Source organism: Hipposideros armiger, unplaced genomic scaffold, assembly GCF_001890085.2.
Source record: "Hipposideros armiger isolate ML-2016 unplaced genomic scaffold, ASM189008v1 scaffold_4, whole genome shotgun sequence".
Taxonomy (NCBI): domain Eukaryota; kingdom Metazoa; phylum Chordata; class Mammalia; order Chiroptera; family Hipposideridae; genus Hipposideros; species Hipposideros armiger.
Genome location: NW_017731354.1, coordinates 4,570,078 through 4,577,052, shown reverse-complemented (window position 1 = coordinate 4,577,052; position 6,975 = coordinate 4,570,078).

Here is a 6,975-nt window from a genome sequence, read left to right as displayed (position 1 = left end):
GGAGGGGGGTTGTCACTTCGAGGGGTAAAAAGTATAACTATTGCACTGTGTTGTACAGCTGAAACTAATTCTAAAAAATGTGTATTTCATAATAAAAAATAATTTTAAAAAATGAATAAAAATAAATAAAAAGGCCATAGAAGTCTCACTAAAATAACACTCTATCGTCTATTGTTGATGCATTAAATATTGGGACTGATTACATAGTAAGTGAAGACAGGAAGTATTCGTGGAATTTTATAACATACTGGCAAAACCACAGATAAATTTCTATCAATTTATCTATAAAAGTACATCTATAATTACTTAACATGGTTACTTATGCAGTATGTTTCCACAACAACCGGAGGAAATAGGAATTCAACCAACCTGTTCTTCTAGAATCTAGACCATTGAACACTAAGATTGAAAAGCTATTTTCATTGAATTTATCCTGACTTTGTGACTGTTTGTGGATAGTCTATGTGTCAAAGGTTACTTTCTAGTTGCTTAATGCTTCCCAGCCAGTCTTTAGTACTGTTTTGGTAAGGACTTCAAACAACACTAAGCAGTAGGAGTGAAGTTGATAGCTAAATCGACGGACTAAAAGGATTCCATTATAAACACCTATATATTGAGATATACTTTATTGTGGCTTGCTCTCAATTTGTGAGCTTAAAATCTGAAACATTACCTGTTTCATGGAATAACAATAAAATCCTTATTTGTTGAGAACATGCACAGATAAAAGGTTGCATGCCTAAAAAATTAAATAACAGTAATTGCCATGCTTTTCCAATAATAAAAATACATTTTGGTAGGGTTTTCATATTTTAGAAACACAAAGTAGCTTTATGAGTTCACCAAATAACATTGTATTTTTCTCAAGATATTAATATATCCTTGTACTGCAAGCATAGAGGATAAATTTACTTGGCGATTTAGCACTTGCTACTTTAAAAAATGATTTTAAAAAATATTTTCACTTTAATATTCTGAAAAGAGCATTAATTACATTTATCAGTAATCAATTTTTAAAACTGATGATGAATAGTTTTGTTTGAAATATATTACTTTGGCAATGTCATGCAGCTAATCTGAATTTGTAATAAATTAGGATTTAATTCATAGTGATTTTTTTTCTATGATACGACCAATGATTAAACAATCAATGATTCCACTGAGGAGAAATGTATCAAGTCTGTTGGTTCTGAAGCAAGAGTTTATACTGATATACTGTATCATTGAGAGCCCAGGAGGAAACAGAAATAAACTCAGAAGTTCAAGTGCAGAGATTTAAACCAAGGGACAACCTACAGGGGCATTGGCAGGTCAGGGGAAACACCGGAGAGGCTGAGAGCCCAGAGACAGGCAAACCTCCATCCTCAGGAGGAAGGTACAAAGAGAGGACAGTGTTAGTGGAGTGACAGCTGGAGAGGAGGGGGGGCCTGGGCAGGATACAGTCCTGGAAAGGGGACAGCCTTGATATTTCTCAGGGGCACTGCTTTACACCAGCTGCCCTGACGTACGGAGGGGGCAGGAAGAAGCACCCCAGCTTCTCTTTCCTATCCCCTGCTTGTGCGTTCCATGGGCCAAACCAGAAGCCGCTGGAACGAATCAGTTTCCAGGGGCAAGAAGAACATGGGTGAGGGCAGCAGAGGACAGCGCGGGCGGGGAGCTCGGCCACCTAACCGTTTGTCCCTGAGGCCTGACGCAGGGTGGCAGGACCAAGCATGTGCCTCTAACCTAATTTCTAAACCGTCTACCAGAAAATATCATTTGGGATTTTTCTTAGATATATATATGTTTTTTTAATACCAAAAGCCTTTTCTCTTCTGTGGTTTTTTCCCCTTCAAGTTCTACTGAAATTCTTCCTTTCATTCACTTCCTGGTAACACAGAAGCCTGCGGTTCCCCACGCCCTCCCTCCAGTTAGCAGGCTTTTCTCTGAGACCCCATCCTGAGAGTGCTCTGAACTGTGGGAAGTCTTTCAACAATCGTCAATGAATGCCAGGTCCAGGAAGTCTCCCTAAGATCCCTCTTAACGCTGGTGACCACTTTCACCAAATGTGAATCCAGCCACCCACAGAGGATGACAACACTCACCATTTCTCTGATAAATGTCAAATGCCCTTGAAGTACGGACCTGAAATATTTGTTTCGATCTTCTCCAATCTATTAAGTTTATACATGCATGTGTGATTTTTGTGTATCTTCTGATGATAAGACAAATGTAAACAAGTACAGAGTATCATTATAGCTGCCACGTAGGAACTGAAGTAGTACCACTACTGAGAGGCCTTCTTAGCAGAACTGGGAGAGCCTTACGTGAAGGTTCGCCTGGTTTGTATCTCTGGCTCCCGCTAAACGAAGTCCTGGCGGGCAGGGAGCACCTGTGATTCATCCTGCAGTAACCACAGGCCCTAAAACGGAGTCTTGCCCACTGCAGGCCCTTCATAGATGTTTGCTGAATTGGCCAAACCTTGGTTTGCCCCGTCATCAACCACCCAAACGCACACAGATAATTACTTCTTGGAAAAATTCCAACTAGTGTTTGATGTTACCTATGTGGTTTTTCTCTCAAGAGCAGCTCCGCAGGATTACATGATGTTATGGTTTTTTTTTTCTTTGACCTGAATGTCATCTACTTGAATAACAGCTTCATACAAAATTTCTACCAGCGCATACCACAGCAGATTCAAGGCATCGTTTTAAAAATGGTGCCAGCACGTCTCAATTTACAAGACATATAGTCTCTGCTTCTGAACAGAGGCTAAGGAAATGCATACTTTGTATTAACATGAGAGCTAAAGATATTCTGAATATATTCTTTCACTTTTTTAAGATCAACTTTTTTTAAGGTTTAAAATGTTTACCACAAACTAGGCCTTCATTCAAAAGTAACCCTGCATTTTCTTGTGTTTAACAAAAGCTTCCAATTACAAATTTAATTTTGTAATTGGAAAATTACTTTTTAAACTTAAACAGCAAAAAGTGTTGCATTTATATGAATCTGAGTAGGAAAAAAAAATAACCATACTCAGGAAGACCAAGGTTTCAGTGAAAGTTAAAATAGTATTACATACTTTGCACAACTTAGAATCATTCCCATATGTTATAGTCTAGATGCAAACATTAATTTGAAATGAACTTGACCCTTGAAATCCTAAATTTAACACTCTTCAGAACAAAATAGCCTTCCTCTTCCGCTTTATGGGCAAATGAACTAAATACTAGGGAATGGTACTCTCTGGGGTTTTGACCAAGACTAAAAAAGATGAAATACTGTTTGATGTGTACAAACATTACAGAATCTGTTTGATTTAATAAAAGGATGAGTTTGTTTCATATCCTGTGACAAAATATTCCCCTTTTCCTGAAAACATTCTCTCATTCCAACAGAGGACATTGGTTTTTTTTCCAGGGTGTGGGATATGGGGCGGGTAGGGTTGCCATGAATATAACAGCTATCTTCACTTCTCAAAATGCACTGTGGTTGAAAATTCAGAATGCAGTGAGGGGGGAAAAAGAAAAACATTGATTTTATCAAAACATAAGGCTGCATTTGAAATAGCAGGTAAAGGATATAACAGCAACAGTATAAATTCATTATTTGCAATCTTGCAGTTCCCTAAATCTCTATACCACAGTACTTTCAAAGCTTCAGACAGATGGTTTTATAATACTTTACCAATATTTCAACACCTGAAAAGCCTCAGCAAGTTAAACTCTATAGTCTTTTAAATTTCACAGATGACCTAACTCAATCCTTTTATTTTTCAGACTTTCTCAAATTTTCATTTGTCTTCATTAATCAGTGAATACTGAGGAACTTTGGTACCTATCCACAGAAAATAAAATTTTCACCTTTCTAGGAGCCTAAAAAAATGAACTGAAAAAAATCAATTCCAACAAAATGTCATAATCTTTTTCTTTTCGTTTTTTTTTTTTACAAAGTAAAGAAGTCTTTAGAAAAGAATACTACAATTACTTAATCATTTACACTTATCTGGCTTTACTGTTTGAAATGCATTTAGACTTCAAAGCTATACCTTAAATAGCATCAATGTTGATAGTGTCTGATTTCATGCTGAGCTGAGGTCTTGAAGACCCAAAAGGAGCAAGACAAAGACACATCTACTGTTTTGGCTACTTCATCAGTTCCCGCCCCCCGCATTCTTTTGGGGTGAAATATTGGGTTGTCAGAAAAGTCATGACGCATTTTTGCAACAAACAACATAGAAAAAAATAAGTCATGACTTTTCCGACAACCCAATACATTGCAGCTGACCCTTTGAGTGGGATTAAAGTAGACAGGTGTTGCTTCCACCTGCCCAGCACCCCTTCTCTAATTTCCCTTTGGAGAGCTCCCCCAGTTTTGGCACTGTGGAGCTAACACCTGACTTCTTTCCAGAGGAAGACGCCTGAATCCAAGCTTCCTTACTCAGCTTACTCAGTCCATTCTCTGTGTTCAGAGAGACGCAAGGGCCTCAGACTGCCCCCTGAGATTTCTGCTGCAAATACTGAAGAAAAAGTGGCTCATTTTCTTGCTAGGAGTAAGATGGTAGTAGCTTCTAAGGGGCTATCCTATGGAAAAACCTGTCTGAAAACGGAGCCAAAACCAGAAAACAGATCCTGATAACCTTGACTGATGGGTCCAGCCACACTTTAACTGGCGAGACCTACCTGTAGGCTTTTTGCATCAGCCAAATAAAGTCCTTTATAAGGCAGTCTGAATGGGTTTGCCACTTACAACTAAAAGAACCCTGAGTCTAACAACACGACAACACTAAGAACAAGCGCGGCTGCCCTTAAGGTTTCTAATGGATTTCCCCCTCATATGCATTGTCTCACTGAATCCTCACAATTCAGGAAAGCACATATCTGTCAACATTAAATTAACATTTATTATTTGGGGACACATGCTACATGGAAAAAGGATGAAGACTGGGGGGTGATCAATCTGAAATACGGTGGCCAGGGAAGTCGGTTCCATGGGAGAAGAGCGGACGTTACACATCTCAGGACACTCACGAGGCACCCACCAAACGCAAGAACACACCGCCTGCAGCAGAGCCGGGAGGGGAGCCAGGCGATAAGCGCTGGGTGATAAATGAGGAGGCTCTCGAAAGAGCCCAGGTCCGAGATGGCGAAGCTCAAACAGGGGGCGCTCTAAGAATGGCTCAAACAATAGGACACAGAGATGGAGTCAAGTTAGATGTGGGGGCCCCTAGGTGGCCGCAGCTGTTGCCACTGAGAAAGACAAAGAAGGAAGGGGCAGAGTTTGGGAGGCAAGGAAGGAGACGACGAGCAGGCCAGTGAGACATGCCTGCAGGGTGGCTATGGAAGCAGAGAGGTCCAGGAAGCCTTCGAATGGCAGGTCTGGGCTGCAGAGAGGCTGAGGCAGGCAGCACAGGATGAAGAATCACTGGCCTGCAGATGGCAGGCGGCTCAGGCTTGGGCACTGCCCTCCAGAGCCTCCCGGTGAAGACAAGAGGACGGAGCCGGAGGCCATCTCCTTGGGTAACCTCAGGCCTGCTGGTGAGCTCCAAGAAAACAGGCTCCCCCAGGCAGGGCCGGCACTCAGGACGCATCTGTGAAATGACCGACTGTGCAGAGCCAGGGCACTGAGGCTGAGCTGCTGGTTCTACACAGGTGTTTCTCCAGGTACCCTCCACGTCAGAGCTGCCAGTCTTGGCTGCTACACTGGGTGCAGCCTCATGATTCAGCTTTCACCTGTTAAATGAGTTCGTGCTCTCACATGAGGTGTAATCACAGCTGGCAATGCTTTCTGGGGGATGTCTCAGAACGACGAGTTGAAAACGTATTTTTGTGTCATTTTAACTTAAGGTAAAATTCCTACCAATCCCCCCCCCCGTCCCCCGCCACTTCTTTCTCCTGGCTGAACCCCGTGACCGCAGCAGGCCTCTGAAGAAAGGCGGGATCGGAGATGGGGTCCCCCCAGGTAATTCTTTAAACAGCTATCAAAGTCTCAAAGAAACAAAGGGGGTTGAGAAGAGGAAAGGCTGGCTGTTGGCGATTCCAAGGCAGGTATCCTGGCAAGGGGGAGAGCGCACCCTAGGGGGCGGCAGACCTCGCCGGAGGCCCGCCAGGAGGCATAAAGGAGGTGCAGGCATTCGGCGTCCCTCTTCTCGGCCGGCTCGCGCCTGGCCGCCGCCGGCCGCACGTCCGCTCCGGGCCGAGCACGCGCGCTCAAGGTCGCTCGGCCGAGACCAGAGCCCGAAAGGCCCGGCGGCGGGCAGCACCCCGACCCGCCTCTGCTCCGGACTCGACCGAGAGGTCCGCTCACGCGCCTGCCTCGTCCCGGTTAACCGCCCGCGTCCGTCCTCCGAGGTCTCCGCCCCCCGCACCCCCGGCTGGAGCGCGCGCCCTTCCTCTTCCCGTCCCCGCGTTCCTCGCTCCTCCCACTTAGCGAAGCTGTCTTTTCACTTTCTCTACGTGTGTGCGTGTCAAGTGCCAAGTCAATGCCTGAAGAGAGGCACATTCCCTCGAGGTCAAAATTACCCTCGGAAAATCGCCCATTATCACCAGACTCGATGTCTACACTCATGGCAATAACGTGCAGGCAGATACACGTGGATAAAACGTGCTACAAAGGTGCACAGTAAATAAAAAGTAAGGATCCAAAGTACACGTTTTTAGTGCAAAAGAGAAAAACGGTATCTGGTAAGTGAGCCAGCTCGTGCGCCCCGCGTGCGCGTTCGTGCCTCGCACGTTGGACTGCAAGAGGCTGGAGGGCAGGCCTCGTCTGGGTCTGCTCGCCGCGTCCTTCGTCCTCAGCGCCCGGCCCAGCGCCTGGCACTTCGTGCGTGTTCAATGGTCTCCAGCCTGAATCAATGAACCAACCAATCAATGAACGCACGCTCGATCTGGCTCCGCGGCCCGCCGAGCAGGCGTGTCGAAAGGCGGGCGAGGGCGCCGGACCCGGCAACATCCTGGCGGCCGCGGTCCGGGGAAGGCGGGGGCGGAGACGCGG